We start from the raw sequence: 23,212 nt of genomic DNA, 5'->3' as shown, positions 1-23,212 counted from the left end.
GAGAATAGTAATCCACAAGAGCAATGTTGTTTTTTTTTTGTAAATCTAGTATTTTCAACACAGTGTAATAAAAATGCCTTGTGCCTGTTCAGTGCTCTTCAGGATATCAATCGGTAAGCATTGAAGAACTTGTGAGGTGAAAATGAGCTGCTACCTTTTGCTCATTTTTGTTTTATGGACCATTGAAGTTTGTATGAATTTTAGATTGTTTTGATGAAACATGCTGTTAAATCATTTACTTTAATAAGTATGTCACGAAAAAAAAATGTTTTTCAATGAATATTACAAAAAATGTCAAATATCTCGGTTGAAGTAGGCTGTGGATTATTGACGTCTTCAAAAGAGCTGTTCAAAAAGTCAAAACAAACAACTTTGCCGAATAAACTTTTTCGCTATGATACTACTATAAAAAAGTTAGAGGTGGCGCCACCTTAACGGCGTGATCTAGAACTAAAATATTGACGTCCATAGATAGTCCTTAAGCACTTGAACAACTTTGCCCAAAGCACCAAGTCCAGGGCTGTTACAATATTTTCTAAATTTGATCCGCGAAATCCGCGATTTCTCAAAAGAAATCCGCGACAAAAAAAACTGTTTTCATTGCCTAAAAATACCATTTGTATACTACTACATGGTATTTCAAGCTTATTGAATATAGTATATTAGATTTTGCCTGCTCTGAACTTAGTGTTCTTTGAAGTACCTTCACATTGATTTGAGAGCTTTCTACGCCTGTACCATTATATGCCCAAGGAAGTAGAGAAATTTGCCAACCCGAAAAATTAATAGACCGAACGGGAATCGAACTCAGTCGCCTCCAGCATGGCCTCGCTTTGTAGCTGCGCCTTTACTGACTGAGCTAAAGGAGTATCGTTTGTATCCTTTGAAAAAAAAAATCAGTTATTTATGAATGGTTTTTTTTTATTATTATTATTATTATTATTATGGTCACTTTAACACTCTTGAGTCATTCGTGACTTGTCCGGGGGTGAGATTTGAACTCGTGACTTCGGTGTGAGAGGTATGGATGTTAACTACGCCGGGGTCACCCCCTAGTTTATGAATGTTTCTATTGAATAATACAGGCCTAGATTTGATGAAGCATTATTTAAAAAAAAAATTTCTTCAAAGTTAACCTTTGCGTCTCTGACGTATTTTGCTGTCCTAAATGTTGTAGTTAATTTGGCGCTAGTTTTCTCAACTTTTGACCGATTTAAACCAAACACCCTGAACATAATCGAGAAATTACCAGAGTTTCATAAGTCACACTTGTTGGTCAAGTTGCGGTTCTGTATTTAAAGGGTGATAGGGTCAAAATTTGGTCAAGGGAAAACGCGTGTAAATCGGTGAAATCGTTTATTTAAAAAATCAAATTAAATTTCTTTTTCAAGTTCAATTAGTATAAAATTCAGGAAAAATATTCAGTTAGGCTTCCACTTTTCCAAATCCGAATTGCCGGGCCTTACGCTTGACCCCTGCCATCAGATTTTGTACAGCCACCTTGTCCACCTTCTTCGCCGCAGAAAGCCAGTTTGCCTTGAACTGCTGCTCGCCCTTAGCAGTTTTTTTGGTCTTCTTTAGGTTCCGCTTGACAATAGCCCAGCATTTCTCAATTGGGCGGAGCTCTGGCGTGTTGGGAGGGTTCTTGTCCTTGGGAACCACCTGCACGTTGTTGGCGGCGTACCACTCCATGGCCTTTTTACCGTAATGGCAAGATGCCAAATCCGGCCAAAACAGTACGGAACAACCGTGTTTCTTCAGGAAAGGCAGCAGACGTTTATTCAAACACTCTTTCACGTAAATTTCTTGGTTGACAGTCCCGCAAGCTATGAAAATGCTGCTTTTCAAACCACAGGTACAGATGGCTTGCCAAACCAGATATTTCTTTGCGAACTTTGACAGTTTCATGTGCTTGAAAACATCTGCTACCTTTCCCCTTCCTTTTGCCGTATAAAACTCCTGTCCCGGAAGCTGCTTGTAGTCGGCTTTGACGTAGGTTTCGTCGTCCATTACCACGCAATCAAACTTCGTCAGCATCGTCGTGTACAGCCTCCGGGATCGCGCTTTGGCCGTCGTATTTTGTTTATCATCGCGATTTGGAGTCACTACCTTCTTGTAAGTCGATAGTCCGGCTCGTTTTTTGGCTCGATGCACGGTTGTAGACGATACACCCAGCTTATTTGCGGCATCTCGGAGAGAGAGGGTAGGGTTTCGCTTGAAACTACCGGCAACTCTCTTTGTCGTCTGAGCGGCTTCCGGTTTTCGATTTCCCCCCGATCCAGACTTCCTGGCTGTCGACAAACGTTCCCCAAACACTTTAATTACATTTGTAATGGTTGATTTGGCAACTTTTAGCGATTTTGCCAACTTTGCGTGCGAGTAGCTCGGATTTTCGCGATGCGCGAGCAAAATTTTGATACGCTGCTCTTCTTGCTTGGACGGCATTTTGACAACTGAAGAGTGAATTCCAAAATCAAAATAGGAGCAACATTCTACACGCACACACCTTCAAAATGAGGGATGTTCAGGTTCTTTAAATGCAAAATTGAAAGAAATACGTCAAGTTGATATTGACCAAATTTTGACCGTATAACCCTTTACACAGATATTCCTTGGGGTCTGTCCAAAGGTGAGATATTGTATTTTCGTTGGCAAATCATAACCGAATCATATATATGTGACTTTGTGGATCATGCATGACTTATTACTATGTGTACTGGAAATTATAGGTTTTACAAATTTGATTTTTTCTACTAGATCAACCAAAACTGCAATAATGTCTGTAGTATCGAAAAATGTCCAATCAGTTTCAAAGTGTCTATGTGGATCATGCATGATCAATTTCCGAGTAATCCAGATGTAAATTCTTCAAATCGTCCTGGAGTTCAGATAACTTGATCTACTAGATCAATCGAGATTTGGACAATGTCTTTAATGTAGAAATATTTCCAGACAGATGCACAGTGTCTATGTGAATCATGCATGAACTATTGCCATGTATACCAGATGTTTTAAGTTCTCCAAATCGTTCTAGAGTTCAGCTGATTTATTCTACTAGATCAACCATGACTGGGATACAGTCTGTAGTATCGAATTATGTACAACCAGATTCGTAGTGGCTATATGGATAATGTTTAATTATTTCTACTTATACTAGATGATCTATGATCTGAAGTATCGAAATATCGATATGGAAATCCTTAGGAAATATTTGGCATACACGAATATAGGTTGACATGATCCACATAGACACTGCAAATTTATTTGGACATATTTCGATACTACAGATATTGAATTAGGCTTGGGTGATTTAGTAGAAACATAATCTGATCTCCAGAATGATTTCAGAACCTATAACATCTTGTATACGTAGCAATAGGTTGGGCACAATCCACATAGACACTTTAAATCTGTTTGGACATATTTCGATACTACAGACATTATTGCAGTCTTGGTTGATATAGTTGAACAAATCAACTAAACTCCAGGACGATTTGGAGAACCTATAATATCCTGTATACATGGTAATTACCCGCATATATACGATTCGTTTATGATTTGACATCGAAAAATGCTATGTTCATATTGGAAATAAAAAAAACATGAAAATGTCTCTCATTGGATAGACCTTACGGAATTTCCGTGTAAATCCGGTGTGACTTATGGAATTGAGATCATTTCTCGATTATTTGCAGGGTTTTTGGTTTGAACCGGTAAAAATTGAGAGCCAAATGAACAACAAAATTGATGACAGCAAAATAATCCGGGACGGAAAGGTTACAATGAATTCCACAATTTTTGTGACAGCACATCAGTCCCTTCGCGATTTTCGCGACATCATTTAATGTTTCCGCGATTTTCGCGACTGAAAGTTCAAATCCACGACAAATCCGCGAAAATCGCGAAATCCGCGAAATTCGCGAAATCCGCGCCTGTTGTAACAGCCCTGCAAGTCTCTAAGATGCAGGAGTAGCGCGCTACGATTTTTGTCCAACAAAAGTACCATTCAGCCCCTATGCATAGAGCAATTTCATCCCTCGTATCTTTCTCCACGATATTATGCATTTTGAAGACTTCTTAGCAAACACTATTACGTTTATCAATAGTGTTTCCGGACGCATTTTTCCACAGTTTGAACAATTTGCGCTTATCCATACTTTAAAATAAACCCCATTCATAATTTTCAAAAATGAACGACAAACATAATTTAATTGAACAGCGCTTACCTGGGATACTTCCGGAAATTTATCGTTTTAAAGTTTCAACTAATTTGCCACAAACTTAAATCACGTCTTGACGCGTATGGAAACAAATTCCAGACACAGTCAGCACTACGATGAAGTGCAATGCGGCCAACATAAAAGGAAAAAAAACACTGTCCAAGTTGGCTTTGAATAATAGTTGTCAGTTTATGTCAGTTTATAACACAGCGTAACGTCTAGACGAAAGTAACGTGCAACCTATCATAATGACTTATGAAATGGTCGTATACACGTTTGATGAAGCAAAACGTCGAATAATCTTATATTTCACAAATCTCATAGTATTATCAAACTTAATATAAATCTTTATCACAGTGATACAAAACCATAACATAAATGGTCGTTTAGAAGTAATTACTTTAAATAAAATTGATTTGTTTTTAAATAGGAATAAAAATTAGATCTTAAATCATCGGAGCCGATTTTCTCAACTGAGTTAAAATGTTACCTACGATCTAATGAAAATTTGCCCTTGCTATGTTGTTTTATTTGCGTTCGTAAGCTCATTGAGATAGGTAGTGAACAGGAAAATTTAAAAGCACTGCAACAGAAATTGTGGACAAAAACTATTCACTGCTGTACACTGAAAACAAAAAAGAAACATTCACATTTACATAAAAATCTGAAACACTTATATATTTAAACATCATCATGTAAATGTATGCATAATATGGGCCGTCGTTAATCGCTTACCGGCCTTAAAATTGAATTATGTAAACATAAATTGCCTTGTAGGGGTGGTTTTGGTCTTTTTTAACCAATGTTATCTCTAGTTCAAATCAACTTTTTCTCATAAAGGGTACAAAAGGGTACAGATAATATTCTAAAGGTTTTGTGGGCAGAACCATGTTCTTTCAGAATATGCGTAAAAGTTTTGCTCATATTTGCTCCTTTTGGAGGAAAGTGTCCTGGAAAAATTGACTTTTTTTTACACAAAAACAGGAATAACTTTCGTAAAATAATAACTATCAATTCCCTTTTCTCAAAAGATGTCTCCTCTCATGATCTTGAAGTTCTTTGAAGATGGCTCTCAAAATAAAACAGAAAGAAAAAAGTAAGAGCACAAAAACTGTTTTTTTTTTCAGAAGCACCCTATCTGAATTTAGAAAAACGTTCGTAGAATTATGTGTTGATGAGATAGATTTTAGATGTCGCTGGCAAAGTTGCTTGACATTAGATTATCTTTAACTTTGTGCAGGCAAATATTCTCCTAACACATATGAATAAAAAGTTATGATTTTTTATTTTGAAAAAAGAGAACCACCCTAGTCACCACCTGCGACAAAAGGAAGATCTTATCTTGTAGACAAACTCTTTGGAAGATATCAAACCCTTAGAGTGCATTGTTTTCGAGATATCGATTTTTGTCGTGAAATTTCGCGTTTTCGGCTATATTGCTATGTGCGTGGCTAGATGTAGGTATTTGGAAAATTTCAACATTTCCGTGATTTTTAGAGCTGACCACCTTGGAATTTCAAAATGGGTGTGCAAGATCAATTATCTTCTCTCGTTTCCCATCTGGCACAACTTTTTAAAAACTGCACAACTCGTGACGAAACTGGCATAACTCATATCAACACGCAAGTGCCGCTAGCGTTCTATTGTAAAGGCCCACGCACATTAGATCCGGATCGGACGCGTTGCGGTAAAGTGACAGCTAAATCTATTGTCTAACTCTCAAATTTACGTCAACGCAACGCAAACGGATCTAATGTACGTGGCCCTTAAGATCTTAAATAAATTCAATAGTTCGCATGCCTCTGCCATGGCAGAATGGCCCGAGAAGCAACCGTGTTTTATTTTCTCCATCTACTAATCACACAACGTAGGGAAGTTCTGCCCGTGCGCGATCAGAAGGTTTTCACCCAATTATATTTGATGAAATTAGAGTTATTTGCTTTTCATTAGGAAAATCGGCTGAGATAGACCATGTTAATGCTAGAGTTATTCAAGATTGCTTTCATGTCATTGGCCACATCTTGCTGGACCTTATTAATGAATCATTGCAGACTGGACATGTTCTACACATTTGGAAGGAATCCTTAGTGGTTCCTATTTAAAAAGTTGACTGGTATGTGGGAAGATTTCTTTATTTATGTCTTTCTCCGTCGAGGGCAATGCATAACTGACCGCTTGGATTACCCTAGACCACATAACATATGTAGAACTTTATGGAATATAACTGACTAAAAGTTGGCCCCTTTTTAGTATTGCCTCAGTGGTCTAACTTGTATAGTTGACCATCGATCCGTCAAAATAAAATTTTCATGATATCGACACTGAGCGTTCACAAGGACTAATGTTGAAAACGTAAACATTGGCTTCTTTCGTAAATTTTTCGTAGTTCAAAGTCAATCAATGTAAGCCACCAATTCTATCAGATCCTCTCATTCTACACAATCATCGTAGTGGTTTACTTGAATGGTTTTTCATTCTCGAGAAATTCGGGGAAAAAGTAATTGTTTACATTTGCGACATTGACTCTTTTGAACGAGAAGCAGATATATCAGTGTCAAAGGGGCGTAATTGCTTTTGTAAACAATGGCTTTAGCCGTCAATTTCTCGAATGAAATGTCACCCCTCCAAAATAAGAATGCTAGCTGGTAGAGGAAACATTCATCTACCTGTTGGTGTCATTATTTTTCATCATGAGTGAGCTTTAATTCGCGAGAAATCGACGGTTAAAGCCATTGTTTACAAATGCAATTACGCCCCTTTGAAATGTTGGCACTGATATGTTTGCATGTTCAGTAAGCATTGACGTTTTTCGACGACTCTGCATTGCACTTTTTACTCCTATGGTACAATGAATCTAGCGAACTTTGTATTATCTCTTCACAGTATCTTATGGGATTTTCATTGGAGTGAAAGAGCAAGGTATTGTCCACCATGTTTCACGCACAGACAAAGAGTTACAGAGTGGTCGAAAAGGCGATTTTTATATTATCAACTTGCTCTACTGGGAGCTTATCAAAGGATTTTTAACTAGTATTTTCAAGTCGGTCAGAAGCGAACCAAAAGCGTTATTAACCAGTAATATTTTTCATTGTGCTTTTAGTAAGTCAATTTATGAACGTTATGATTTCAGCACGAAGTATTTTGTTGATGGATATTAACGTATACATTAAAAAAGCCAAATTTTTTCTGAAAAAGCAAGAAATAAAACTAGGGTAAGTGTGCCCGCTTTAAGCCTTAGTAGTGCTCGAATTGACCCTATCTCAAATTCCCACATTCATCTGATATAAATTACACATTTTTTTACGGTACAAGGTTCAAACATATGTTTAACTTTAAAATATATTTCAAATTTGATTTAGGCCCTTGGGCTAAAAACTGGACCACTATTGTCAAAACTAGAAAACTAATCCTACGTAAAATAGGTCCAAACGATTACTTTACTTTATTAGATCAATCTTTCCACTTTTTTTTTTGTATAAACTAATTTTAGTAGATCTTTGTGTTGGGGTTCGAGCAAAAGTGTGCAATTGGCCGCAGTTGAGAAACATATGGAGGGTTGAATTCTTGGGTATTACAGGTATCGAAGCGCTCAATTTGATGTATCGTCCTGCTTACGGAATTTTTGCGAATGGATCAATGATCACCTCAAAACACTGCAACTTGTTGCAAAATCATGCTGCTTCTCTTTAGACTTCAAAATGTATGCAGTAACCTACTAATTTGTGTAGTCATATTTTTCCTCCTACGAATCCAAATGAATTCATAATAATGTTAACGAAAAAATGGTACTTACATTCTTCTTCTAAGTTTACAGAAGAATTAAACAAGTATTCGCGTTTTTACCACGATTTTGCCATAGCTACAGAAAAACAATACCAGGTTATTATTATTTTAATAGAATTGACTACCCCCTTGATTTCCTTTCTCATTTTACAGCTGGTATAATCGCTTTGACAGATCGATGTCTTTCTATACCACTTGAAATCACTGAAATGGTGTCGATTTTTGATGATGGAGTTCCACATGTGTTATGTGCCTAGACTGAGATAGCCATAAAAAATAAATCTTGTTGTTAAAGGCCAGCTGTTGGAATATTTGAATAGCAACTCTTTGTTGATACCAGAAGAATCAGAATATCAGGAAGGTAATTCTTATGAAACTGCATTGAATTTGGTGTTTGCAATGTGGAAAGAAAATTTGAAGCGTACAGATCGACTGTTGTTGTTTTTTTTTTTTGGATCTGAGAGGCGCTTTTGAAAAATTTCTAGGCCCTTATTGTTAAGTTCAATCAAGCGCTTTGGAATTACGAGTACTGCTCATAGGTGGTTTGAAGGCTATTTGCGTGACAGGACTCAACGGACTGTATTAATAATTCTGTTTCCAGTCCCGTGGGAAATAACCTTGGAGTGTCCCAGGGAAGTGTATTAAGGTCCCTTTTATTTATTATGTACATAAACGACTTGCGACGTGTTTAAGCTACTTGACCTGGTAATCGTAAGTGATTCATATGGGATTGAGCTGTTTGAATCACCATCTGCAATTTTGAAAGCTGACCGTCACAAGTCGTTAGTTTTTAAAGTTGACATCCGTTCGGAAGACCAGATCCATCCACTCTCGTATCTAGCAGCTCCAAGTAAGTACAACTTTGCACGATGTGATTATGATAGTACTTGACATGCCGTCATTGCTATATTATATGAGAGCATGCACCAAATCATCCAGGATTCTGTTCCGACCAAGTAAAGTTTGAGGTATAGTAATACCTTGACATAAGGTAAGTCCGAGATAAGGTGACTTGATATAACATAACTTCTAAATTCTAAAAATTCAAACAATGCATATGTCAATATATTTCCTCGGAAACTGGTTCTGAGGACACCTGTTTTGTTTTGACTATAAACATCCACTGAAAATTGATGAAACTGATTACAAAACATTGCTTTATTTATCTACTTTCATTTGTTTAGGTGTGGATCGATTTGAACCAAAGTGGCCATCAAATAGCAAGGCACCCAAGTAACAATTCAGTAACCATTTAGCATCCACTCTGATTTATGATGGTTTTATAACGGCAATGAACAATCCAATTAGTTTAAATATAGCATTTCAAAGTGTAAAACATTCCTGCTTAGTAATTTAGCTTTTTGCTGTTTTAAAAACCCTTTATAGTCTGGCAAGAAAGTCAAAAACTGTCTTGTTTAAAAAATAAATTTAAAACAGTTATCAATCCCTCCTTAAAACTGTTCTGTAATTCAAGCATAAACGTAATTAGTAATTGTTTATTAATGTCATGATAAAATACTTTATAAACGTGTTCTATCATTATAAAAGCAACCATAAAACAATTAGGTTTTGCATTAGAGAAAAAAGCATTTATTGTTGCTTTTTAGCCTTTTTAAAGTGCATTATTAACTCGCCAATTACTTTGTTTACAAATTGAGCTTAAAAGATGGTTCCTCATAGCCAAATTTATGACAAGGAAATCTCGAAGGATAGACGAAGTAGGATGAAAAAATCAAGTCAATTTCAGATAAATTTACTCCTCAGACAAACCAGCACACCACCAATGACTGACCATCTGTCGGAGAAGAGTAAAGTGAGCGGGGCCCTCGAACTCATGAAACATTGTCTAAAGTTGAAAAACATACCAGCCTTCTTTAGATCTTGCGATGACAATCGAAATAACAACCGACAGCAAACCACTGAAACTGTTAGTTAGCGGAGATTAGCTGGTTTCCGATCCAAAGCAGCGATTTTATTCGGCGAAAGACTCTTCGAAAATTTCATTCAACCGTACATCTCTGCATCATTGGATGGTGCACTTCTGTAACCATCCGGAAGAAGGGGATCTTTTTCGGGAGCTATTGCACTTCCAGCAGTTCAAAATGCGAAATGTTGTAAAACAGTATCGCAAACTATCTGAGTAACTGCTCCCAATCCATCGGGAGAAAATCGCCTGGAAGAATCCTGGATCTCACAGCGCAACTATCGAAAGATAAACAAACTTTGACGTTTAACTTTTTGCAGGCAACTTTGCCTCCATAAATGCTGCCATAAATCTGAACGGGTTAGGATCAAGCAAAATGGCTTTAGATAAATACAATTCAGCCTGCAAGTTTTCTTCATAAAAGCCTTATTAATTTGTTAAGGAATTCTTGAAAGCAAAACAACTTTTTCACAAATGACCCATGAAAATCAACTTTAATGCCACCGCCATGTTACAATTAGTTTGCTTGTTTTTTACAATCTTCGATTTTCAATCAATATTTCCTTAGATATAACTATATTTTGGTAAATTTAGCAATGAGCAAACATGTAAATGTGAAAATAATAAAAAAAAAAATCCCGGTCAAGCTTGATCTGAAGAATATATTTTTTTTTTCAATGTTAAATAATTAGTCAAATCGACGTTTTACGAGAGTGGACTTAATTTTTTCGATGTTTTCACGTACATTTCACATAAAATTTAATATAGCACTTAAAACTAGGCCACTTAATGAGAACTATTGTAATAAATTTGGATAAATATTCAACAAGATTTTTATACCATCAGTTTCTATTTTAATTATTTTGATAAGATCGGATTCATAAATCCTTTTCTATCTTGATTGAAGCTTTCCTAGAGGATTCAGCATGCAGCTAGGGGAAATGACTCGGAAAGAGTTTTTATTGTTGCTAAATAGTTTTTATTGTAGCTTGCAAATGGTTCTCAATGCGTTCGTCATACAACCTTTTGCAGTAAATCAATCTTGAAGAGCTTCGAGAATACACCCTTCAGAACCTTCTCCAGGGTGGGCCAACTAGACATATTCTAGTCATAATGAGGTTTTGGTGGATGCATTAATGACAAAATAGCCTTGACCAGGGTTTAATGAATGTTGTTTTAGTTGCTTTGTAGTATTTCTTAAAACTTAAAATGTTACTTGGGCATACATGTAAATGAGTTTACTTTAACATTTCCCTTATGAGTACTGGAGGGTTGAGAGAAATGGGATATATGCCTTTTTCCGAAGTTTTCTACAACAGGTTCAAAATGCTCCGGATCTGAAAACTGTTCCTTCCAGCAGTCCTTGTCTGAAAACCATAATCTTGGTGTTTCCATATCTTCTAGATATAACGAGAATCCATCCGTTGGCCCATGTCGTACCCTTCATTGAAGTGGATGTGGCTTTGACGAATCATCGCTGATCGCAGGCTCAACTCAAGTGAAAGTAACATATTCTATTTGCTAGCTGAAATTACCGAAAGATTTTGCAATGGGGATGGATCAGATCAAAGATGAACTGGAAAAATTACTTGGAGTAGTGCCACTCCAAGTAATCATAATGAAAATGAAATCCCGTCCTGGCGATTCGCGCAACGAGATTTCTAATGATTTTTATTTAGTGCACTTCAAGCCTAGTGAACTATACAACCTTAAGGCCTTGGAAGAAGCTAGCCTATTCTGGATAAGGGGTTGACAGAATATTTTGAATTCAGTTCCCAGCCAAGTAGTGCAATTCATTCGAAATGTAATTCCTTACTGGGAGAATGCATTCGGTCAGTCTATTTATGTAGGTCGATTCATAAAATGGTGATACGACATGGTGATAAAGCAATATTAAAACGGGGAATATATCACAATAGATCTAAGTACTGGTCGCAGTGATCAAAATACCCAACACGGAAAAAAAAAGCTAGCCTTATGCTCCATGTCTGAGTGAAGTGGGAACACTTCAGAAAGACTGAAGGAAATTTCCAAAACCTCACCCAGTGCCATAAGTGCCAGGGATGGGGTCACGGGACCAAAAATTGGAAGATCCTAAGAAAATTAAATGGTTCTAATTGTGGTGAAAAAATCCAATTGGGAATGTAAGACTCGCAAAGCCATCCTACAATACCGTTCTAAGCAACAGGTAGGAAACGCTCCACGTTTCCGAACAGGTACAAATTCCTCTGCTGTTAACAACGGTCAGCGAGGAACAAATTGTACATTCATACCCGTAGGCATTGATGCCACATGTACAGATTTATCTGTAATCAAACAGTTTTTTTTTTAATATTTGATACAGTTATCTGTGTATACAGATAACAGATTTTTCGAAAATAAACAGTTTTTTTTAGGTTTTTTCAAATAAAGGGAATTTTTACATATTTTTTTATGTTTATTAATGACGATATATCATCATAATTAAAAACAGTTTTTTGCCAAATCGGTAAACAAGCCATTTTAGAAAACCCACAAAGTGGTTGATTACAGTTTGTGAGTCGAAAAATCAACTGGATATTTGTATATTTGAAAAGCGTAATCACAGAAATAAATATTATTGCATGCAATTCGGCTAAACTTCTAGTAAAAGTTCTGTATTATGTCCAATGTCAATATTTAGGCTTTTGTAATCTCAGACATAAAAAAATCAATGTCTAGGGAACTCTGATAGTTACTTCATTAAGTAAATTTTCAGTCGGTAACAGATATGTCTCTCATAACTGGTATTTAATGTTTTGTATTTTCAGACTGTAGAAGAGGTACAAAACACATCAAGATTGCACGCTATTTTGTAGCTACTCATTTTTGAGTCAAAAATCGCTCAGTCCAGCCAAAAGGGAAGTTATCAGCGAATCCAAACACATAAAGCAACCAACGATACAGACAAAACGGTTGCTACGACTACCATGACAAACTCACTCTATAACATAGCTCGATCCAAGTGGTAAAAGGATAATGATATATTGCTTGCCTGATTTGTTGCAATATACACGGATGAGGACATAGCTTGATATGAATCGAGAAAAGACATAACAAAAAAATTCCCATTAATACACGTGTATCATCTTCGGCTCTACTTCGTGAAGCAGTTTGCCAACAATTTACTTGTTTCCTTCTACCGCCCCGAGTGAATAGTTTCTCACGGGCTGCTTGTCATGAAAAAGAACGAAGAAGATTATATCATTATTGCTTTGCACTTCTGACATAGCGTTATTATTCGGTTCGTTGATCGCTTGTCATTTTGTCATTTGAAGATATTTTTGATTCCTTGGAAGTTATCAAAAAAATGGGTAAACATGCTTTTTATCAAATTTGAGTAAACGTGCCTATGGATAAAACTGGGCAACGGTTACTCAGATGGTTATACTGCCGGTAATCGCAAGTCAGTCCCATCTGCAGGGTTGCTTCCACTCACCTGCTGTAAAAAAAAAATGTTTTTCGGGATTAGAAAATCGTTAGATGTTATTATGATATTTTGTACTTGTAAGTTAAAAGAAGAGGTTGCAAAGTATATATTTGACACAAGAAACCTGTCAATTTCGCTTTCAGAGTGTCACAATCAGCGATTTAATGATTCGTGAGCGTTCACTCAGAGTGAGCGCTCACGATTCGTAAAATCGCTGATTGTGACTATCTGAAAGCGAATTTGACATGTTTTACGTGTCAAACACTTGCTTTTCAACCTCTTCTTGTTTCTAACAAGTACAAACTATCATTATAACATCAAATGATTTCAAAATACCGAAAATCATTTTTTTTTATAGCAAGTGAGTGGAAGCAAGCCTGCCCTTCTGCATTTTTATCAGTTTTGAGTTAGCATAATTATTCAGTTTATTTTTCTTTGTATTTTGAGATGTGCTATTGAAAAAAGGTGGTTTGTTTAAGAAAATTGCAAAACAATACCAAGTCAAATTGTCCCTCAGCGAAAAGTAACCGCGAAAAAAATCAAAGACGTAGTCCTACGTCAAAAAAAATAGGCTTTCATTAAATAAACTATAAAACATCGTCACAGATTGCTCACAGATAAGTTTTTATGATTGCTTCTATAGAATTAAAAATATATTAGACAACACATCGCATCATGAGATTTGTCTCAAGACAGATTTTGTCCACTTCCCCTAAGGTATCTGGAACATGTCCGGATGTGGCCAATATAGTTCCTACGACACTCAGTTTGACAGCCAATGGATTTGGCTTTGAATTCTCATGTGATTTGATGTATCACTTGAAGGATTTTGATTTAAAAAGGATTTACCACTTCACCAGGGATACCCGGAATATGTCCGGGTGTGGCCAACATGGTGCTGGTCACTCATCATGACTATTATTGATCTTATTTTTGAATTCTCGTGTGAATTGATTTATCGCATGGTGGGCTTGGCACGTTTATGAAAAGCTCTGGTTTGATGCTCACCGGAATATGTTCCGGCCATTGCTCTCGAACCAGCGGAACAAATCCAGAAACATCCGATAACGTTCTGTGGGACCATGGTATCTTTCTACTGTTCAAGACTGTGCTAAACTAATGCAGCATCGTCATGGAATTGTGACTGACTTGCGATTATTTTTCTCATTGACGTTAAATATAATCGCAAGTCAGTCCCACTCAGATTTTGGTCATAAAATCAGAATTTTACGATATTTTTCCAATATTTGATGAGTTAAATTTGCAAACAATATCGTTATGACTTTGAAATTCAATAATAAATTTTAAGGCATTAATATTTTAAATTGGAATGTTCGATCTTTTAAAAATAATGAAAATGATTTATTTAACTTTAAGAAAGTTCATAGCGTGCATATTGCCGTTGTAACTGAAACGTTCCTTAAACCTGAGCATAAGGTTAAAAGGGACGCAAATTATTTCATTTATCAAAATGATGGAGCCTGTGGTGGCGTTGCCATCATTAAAGGGTGTCCACGATGAAATTGCCACACACAAAATTGATTCGCAAAATTCGAGTTTTCATCCGATTGCCATCAAATTTTCAGGGATTGAGAAATAACTATTAAACTTCATTTTACCATTTTACTCGTATTTAATTTACAGTCCATACGCAAATGCCCGCACCTTGGCCTTAACCCCGGCCATAAGATTCTGCACAACCTGTGAATCAACCGTTTTTTGCATGTAAACCCATACTTTCTTTAGTTCCTCGACTGTCTTCACTACCTTAGGTCGTTTAAGAAGGTGCTGCTTCATAATCGCCCAGTACTTCTCGATGGGGCGGAGCTCCGGAGTGTTGGGAGGGTTGAACATTTTCGGCACGAAATTGACCTTATTGTCCGCATACCACTTCAGCACGTCCTTGGAGTAGTGGCATGAGGCCAAATCCGGCCAGAAGATTGTTGGGACGTTGTGGGCCTTCAGGAGAGGAAGCAGCCGCTTCTGGAGGCACTCTTTTATGTACACCTGTCCGTTCATCGTGTCCTGGGTCACGAAAGGTGCACTCCGCTTCCCGCACGTGCAGATGGCTTGCCAAACCAGGAATTTCTTCGCAAATTTGGACATCTTCTGAGTGCGGACATGCTCCGGAACGCTGAACTTATCCTTGGCCGTGAAAAACAGGTTGCCGGGGATCTGTTTGAAGTCGGCCTTCACATATGTTTCGTCGTCCATGATGCAGCATTCAACTTTCTTCAGCATGTTGAGGTACAACTTCCTGGCACGGGTTTTGGCGGACTTGTTCTGCTTCTCGTCGCGATTAGGGGCCTTTTGTACCTTGAACGTTCGAAGCCCAGCCTTAGTTTTGGCCTTCTGGACAAAACTTCGGCTTAGGTGCAGCTTCTTAGCCACATCCCTAACGAAGGCGTTCGGATTTCGGTTGAAGGCCCCAACTACGCGGTTGTGATTTTTGGTGTTGTACGGAATACTTTTTCCTTCACTTCTGGGCTTCCGATCGGTGGTCAACCGTTCCTCGAACCGCTTAATCACTCGCGACACCGTGGAATTCGCGATTCCCAACGTTTTAGTGATGGAACGATGCGAGAGATCCTTGTTCTCGTGATGAATGCGCAAGATTTTATCACGCACGAGCTGTTCTTTCGACTCCATTTCCGCGAGTTTTGATCACAGGACTTTAAAACTTGCAGGATGTAAATAATGCACTATGAACTAAATCCACCAAAATTTTCATTAAATTCTACCCAACGGTTAAAAAGTTAGAGCAATTTCATAGTGTGGCAATTTCATCGTGGACACCCTTTATTCATAGACGAATCAAACATATTTTTTTTTTTTTCATTTGAAACCAAAGTTTTTAAAACTTTGGGTGTTTGTGTTGAAACAAAATTTGGACAACTAACGTTTATAGCTGCCCATTTGCCGTTCCATAGGGCGTAGGGCAGCAACAGAATTTTCTCAAGGGTGACCTTCAGAAACTTACCCGTCATAGGTCTGAATTCTTCATTATTGGTGATTTTAATGCAAAACACCGCTCATGAAATAATGTTAAAAGCAATTCCAATGGTAATATTCTGTTTGATGATTGTTCTGCAGGTTATTGCACTATTCAATATCCAAACAGTCCAACATGCTTTTCTTCTGCGAGAAATCCCTCAACTATTGGTTTGGTTTTAACTGATTCATGTCAACTTTATAGCCAATTGGTTACCCATGCTGACTTCGGTTCTGATCACCTTCCAGTAACTTTTGAAATATCTCAAAAAATAATTTCTAATCCTCTAACCTTATGGTCAGGATTCTGAATATATCCCGCAAAAAGATGATACGCGATGCAAGTAGATGCGAGAAATGAAAGAAGATTTTTCGAAGAATGTTTCAATAGTGTGAGAATATTTGAGCACCTAGGATTGAAATTAACATGTGCCGCCTCCCTCGGGCTTTCCTTAATTAAAAATGATTGGCAAAATCAACGTTTTCCGCAGGTCAACTCATTTTTGTTTCAATCTTCCGAAACAAATTTCACATTAGAATAAATCTGGCACCTTAAACTAGGCCTCAATATGAGAACAACTGAGATAATTTTGGTAAATATTTCACTGATATGGAAATGAGGATTTTTTATAGCTTCATTTTCGATCAGTTTTGATGTTGTTGCAATGAATTTGTCAAGATGGGCTAATACTTGAGTTCCTTTTCATCTTGCTTGATATTTTTTAGTGAACTTAGAAAGCGTTTTAGGCAAATGGCACAATGTTGGTTTTTATGTATGCCAAATTGCTTTTAATGTAGTTAAATAATGGTTTTCAAACGGTTCTCAATGCTTTCGTCATATAAACTTTTTGCAGCAAATCACCAGCCACCCTTCAAAACCTTCTCCAAGGTGGGCTAACTTGACAGATTTTGCCCCGTAACGTGGGTAGATCACCTTTTCGTGGTACGTTACGGGATGTAAGATCTACCACACGATTCCTAGTCCTGACTACTTCAAACTAGGGGAACAGGATTTTTCAGTAATCCAAGGAACACATCTTAGTCCTTGTTACTTGTTATGCCTTGTTGATAGTGACAAGACTCGGCTTTGTCTACCGAGGATGATCTTGAAACAAGAAAACAATGAGTTAGTTAGTCTTCATCTATGTGATCCCTAATCTTCTATTCGTTGTTCCCTAGTTTGAAGTGGTTAAGACTACACACTTGAAAAATTTCATGTAAATTTAATCTGAGTACATCTAACTCAAAAGAAGCGGCTTAATCGACCTAAATTTACGTCTTTTCTTAAATTTACTCAAACCACAAACTGAAGACATATTTTTACATTTCGTGACGTAAATTTCTGTCACTGGTGCTCATTTTTACTGATTTTGATAATATTTCAAAATCCTGCAATTTTACATCTTTTAGACATAATTTAGTGTGGATTCTCAAGCTGTTTTGTGTTGCAAATGGTTTGGTTCTCCGGCAATTCAACGGGCAAAAAATAGGCTCTCCTGTGGATATGTGGTGCATTGCATGCTTAGTGATTGATTTAAAATCGTTTGTTTTGACACTACAGGATATTATCGGACATTCGTATAAAATTTCACTTTGCCATTCAATATGGCGCTACCTCAAGTGCTGTCAATATGCCACAAATGACTTAAATATCACTTCACATCCGAACGCGCACTTAAAGACTTGTGAATTCCTATGCAGCCAGATATTTTGTTTTATAAAATGTGGAATTCGCGCAGTCCAAACCACATATTTTGCACCGGACACTCATTTTTTTCTATACCGTACCGTAACGCAATAAAACTGTGGTGCGTTGTCAGGTTTTTTGACACCTAATTTTAAAAGCATGACATATTTTTTCAGAAGTTGATGTGATATTCAGTCATAAGACGCTATTTCACATCTAGATGTGTTTATTATTAAATTATAAAAAAAAACCTTTGTTTTTTTGAAGTGCGTCTATGTGCACATAAAATTAAGTCGTTTATCGAATTGCATGACAAGAAAATTAGATCATACGTCAATTCAAGCTCGTGTAATTTTCAGTTTTTTTTTTAGAGTGTGTGCTTACCTCTCAGTGTCTTCTAACTTTCGTATAAACAAATAAAATTGACTACAGTCGTTAACCGTAATCCACACACTTAGAAAAAATCATGTAAATTTAGGTGCTCTGAGACTGACATATACGAGCGTCAATTTTGACATAAAATTGAGTAATAATAGACGAGAAATTCAGCTCAATCAAACGTACTTTTCGTCGAATAACGAACTTTTCAGTCTCGGAGCACTTAATTTTACATGACATGTTTGTTTACGTTTCATCCTTTATGTCAAAGATGGATTACGTCACGTGTAAGATTAGTTATTTCTAAGTGTGTAGGGTTCTGATGCATGGTCATTATCGGTGTCATTATTTAATTTTGTTGCTAAGGAATCCAATTTTAACTGACAAAGGGGCGCACCTTTGGAGGGTGTTCCAACACTCCGAAGGGTATATATAGCGGAACCTTTCAATTAGAATCGATTCCTTGCGATGAAGGCAAGAATGACAACTGTATCAAAACCGAATACTTCATCATTTCTCAATAGTGATGAAGTAATACGACATGCACTAAACTAAGGACACGGGATATAGTACAATAGATCAATTTATTGTACTATATCTAATTTATAATTTAGAAGTAGTGTTAGGTCCCGAACAGAGGAAAAAAAAAAGACAGATTTTAGTCTTAATGGATGGTTTGGCTTTTGATGTAACAAAGGCAAAGCTGTCTTGACCAAGGTTTTTGACATTGGAAGACTAAGAACTGACTTGTTCTACTGTGGTGCATCTCGTGTCCTTAGTTTAGTGCAAGTCGTATTACTCCATTTGTATTGAGAAATTATGAAGTATTCGGTTTTGATACAGTTGACATTTTTACCTTTATCGCAAGGATCCGACTCCAATTTTAAGGTCCCGCTCTTTATACCCTTTGGAGTGTTGGAACACCCTCCAAAGCCACGCACCTTTGTCAGTCAAAAACGGATTCTTTTGCAACAAAATCAAGTAATAACACAGATAATAATAAGACACCAAGCATCAAAATGCTATTTAATCGTAACCACTTCAAGAACAACGAATAAAATAACAGGAATCACGTAGATTAAAAATAACTACACACTAAATTATTTAACCGAAATCTGTGAGATTTTACCGAAATCTCAGCAGCTGAACGTTCGGTAAACAGTTTGGTGATTTGTCACAGTTTTCCTGAAATTTTTCAACGAATATCTGCGAACAATCACCGAATTGTTTACCGAACGTTCAGCTGTTGAGATTTCGGAAAAATTTCACAGATTTCGGTTAAATAATCTTAATGTGTACCTAGCTATTTTTTCCTTGTTTCAACGTCATCCTCGGTGGACAAAGCCGAGTCTTTTCACTATCATGTCTTGTAAAAAGGACTTAGATGTGTTTCTTTGAATACAAAACAATTATGTTCCCCTAGTTTGTTTAGTCTAGGCTTCGGTGGTAGATCTTAATGCCAGTAACGCACCACGAAAAGGTAATCTACCAGGCGTTACTGGGCAAGAACTAACATAGCGAGTTAGTAACAACGCGACCCACTTCATTATTTAGCAGATTTCCACCATCACACCAGATCCCAAACAATAAACACTTTCATTGATTAGCCGAGTCAGCTAATTGTGTGCCGAATCAGACGATAGTCAGACGATTGGATCACTTTCGCTAGAATCACGACGATCACCGATAGCATGATGTTACCAGACCACCCAGCAGGAGAATCACCAGAACGCATTGGCAGCATTGGCAGAAACAAATAAACACCCGCATTGTTCGCACACTCGATACTAACCAAGAACTAACTTCGTAGCATAAGTTGAATTTGTAAATAAGTCTTAACCGATCACTGAATAAAAGTGGAGCATAGCTCCAAGAATATATATTTTGGACTTCCTTCCAGGGAAATCCTTAACTAATGGCAACGACTTAAGCATAGAGTAATATTTTTGAAATATCCTGATTTGGAATAGCGTTTTAGGCTTCGATTTTATTTTTGTAAAAATCTGGATGTCCGAGTGTAGGGCAAAAAGCTTCAAATTTTATTCCTTTATACATTCCAGTCGTCTCTGTTCCGCAAGCGAGTGCATATCACCGATGGCGGTGACGGAGTTGTTTGAAATTTTCGATATGTAAAATCAGACGTGCAAACACATTTCGCTGGCTTTTGTATTTTCAATTTAAAATCAATTCTTAAAAGCCTTAAACATCCCAACGTGGTTCAAAGTGAGTTGGAGAGATAGTTAAAGATAAATAAAAAGGAAGTGATAGTTACCGGATTTCGGTTAATTCGGAAATCGAATCGGTAATGAAGTCCATGAACTCCCGATTTCGAAGCAAAATAGATTCAATTGACAAAGCATCATAATCTATCACCCCACTCACTTTAAACTACAATTGGACGTAAGACTTTTCAAATTGAATTTGTTATGTAAGTTTAAATCGTATATGATGTTAAATCAACTCGTTTAAACAGAAATTAAAATGTGCACTTTTGTAGGTACTAGCCATTGCTTGCATTCCAAAACGATTTTTTTGTTTGTGTATTACAGAAACAACTTTGAATATACGTTTGAAAGTTGCAAAATTACCGGTAAACAACCCTAGTCAGTAATTTGATAGTTGACGTAGTGTATTAATCTGCAACGACTAGTTTAGGATTTATCATAGCCTTCCTTAATACAAAAAAATACAATAAACGAACGATAACCCAAACGATTGAATTATTCCACAAATGGTTTGGATGATACCCCGAACACTTCATTAAGCAAATTAACCATAACATTTTATTAGGGTTGTCAATCATGATTTAATATTGATTAATATTGCAATAGCTCGTTAAACCTGACATGAAGATTTGCAATTTCCTGAAAATCATAAAATACACTGAACAATGAGAACCTCCGAATTATTTTATGAATTATACACATTATACGAAGGTGTTCCAACCTGCTCGTTATCCCTGCAATCAGACTCAACATTTTCCACCTAACAGTTATCACCCGTTTATAGTCCGCTGTGAGCCCATTCATTAGCTCATCAACCTTCCACCATTTCTCATGTCTCCATTGTTCCACCCACTCAACAGATAATGAAAGGACGACAAAAAAGTATTGATTCTACCATACCGTATTTCAGCTCCCGCATAACTACCCAACGAGGTCCTTTTGTTGCACCATATTATCCAAAAACTCAATCCATCGCTGACGACCGACGTGACGCAGGTAGTACTCGCTTGTCACACACACACACACACACACCAACGCTCACTCACTCCTATCCACAAAATTTTGCATTTCACTTCGGCGGCAGTGGTGGTGTAATTGCACTATCATCCCGGTACTCGGCTGCAGCGCTACTGCCGCTGCATCACATCCGGCACGAGTTTCCGGTTTCCCGGATGGTGAAACTTCAACTTCAACATCTCTCCACTACCGTTGCAACCATCTATAACAGCAGCTATTATTGTAACCGTTGCGCACTCAATCGCGAGTAATCAGATTCGCTTTTGATTCACTACTTCTTCGATTTTCCACTTTTCATTCTTTCTTATTCTTCATTTTGTGCAAAGTCACATCGTTGAACAGTGGAAAATTGCTGCTTTATTCTTTCTGCATGTGCCTTGTTCCGTTTGCATTCATATTCTCTGCTGCTGACGAATTACTGTAATTGGCTTCGAATTTAACGCTTCACTCGATTTCAATCCGAAACGGTTGTCAGACAATAGTCAATGAACTGTTAGGAACACTTACAAACTTTTCTTTCGCTACATAGGCGATATATTGCTTTTATTTCAATCGGTGAACTCTACCCGAACATTCCCGGAAAAAAAAACACAACATCAGAACTTATTAGACACGAAAACGAACTCGAACTGGAAAGGATTGCGGGACGTCACAGACACTGATTCTTGCTGACACTTGCTTCTTCCTCGTTTTGCGTGCTACAGCCAAAGAGATTAGGTTTTCGAAAAAAAAAATTAGAACCCTTAACCATCTAGGATCACATCGAGTCGCATCCGGACACACCGAAACCGAAGGAAAACGACTGCACCAAACTGTTAACCCAGTGCACTTCCACGCTCCATTCGCACCGTAAGTTCCGTCGATCTTCACCCGGTGCCCGTTTTGATCACCAGTTAAATTCTGCCAAAACCACCCCCACCCGCACTTGTCCGGGTCAGCGGATTTCCAGTGTGTTGTAGCGATCGTCGTCGTCGTCGTCGTCGTTGCCGTCGTCGTCAGTTCGTGGTGAAAGTCTACGACCAACTGTTGACACGACTGATGCACTCCGACTGGATCCCTGGCTCGGTTGCTGATGGTGGAGCTTGCACACCACTGGAAGGCACTCTTTCGCTGCCCGAGGAGGGTGGTAAACAATCGGGAACTCACAGGAAAGTGGTGCGCACGCGCGTTCCCTCCGTTGTGGGGCTCATTTTCCTACGCCGATTCGCGGCAGCTCGTCTAGCTTGGATGGTTGGGAAAACGGACCCTGTTGCATCTGATTCGTGTTTTTGTTTTGGTTTTGATGGGGCATCGGATCCGGACCAGCTGAGAGCAGCCAAGAGGTGAGTGGCCGGGTTGATTTTTGATTTTGTGGGGAGGTGGGTGCTTCTTGGCAGGTGATGAAGTGTGGAAGTGGTTTACACAACATGACAAAGCAACGGAGAGCTGTTGTAAAATGTGCTGGAAAAGTTTTGGTTGGAATGCAATGCTTGGGCAGTGCTGAAATTGTGTTACATGAACATAATCTTTCTTCATAATAACGATAATGGAATGAAGTCC

The 23,212-nt window shown here is 37.6% G+C and overlaps 1 protein-coding gene across 2 annotated transcripts in view; it reads right to left on the bottom strand.

The window, feature by feature from the left end:
• LOC135703833 (potassium voltage-gated channel subfamily KQT member 1-like) overlaps positions 1 to 23,212 on the bottom strand; it is a 745,326-nt gene that overhangs the window by 437,369 nt on the left and 284,745 nt on the right. Inside the window, exon 1 of one of the 2 annotated variants that reach the window (XM_065225162.1) lies at positions 21,557 to 22,615. The exons of the other annotated variant lie outside the window; for it this stretch is intronic. The gene's annotated coding sequence lies outside the window, so the exon portion shown is untranslated. Of the gene's footprint in view, positions 1 to 21,556; positions 22,616 to 23,212 lie in introns of those variants that run through there. 2 annotated transcript variants of the gene reach the window in all.

Source organism: Ochlerotatus camptorhynchus, unplaced genomic scaffold (genome assembly GCF_037179485.1).
Source record: "Ochlerotatus camptorhynchus isolate MF236.1 unplaced genomic scaffold, CSIRO-AGI_Acam_v1.1 ptg000021l, whole genome shotgun sequence".
Lineage (NCBI taxonomy): Eukaryota > Metazoa > Arthropoda > Insecta > Diptera > Culicidae > Ochlerotatus > Ochlerotatus camptorhynchus.
This window is presented reverse-complemented; position numbering and strand designations above follow the sequence as displayed.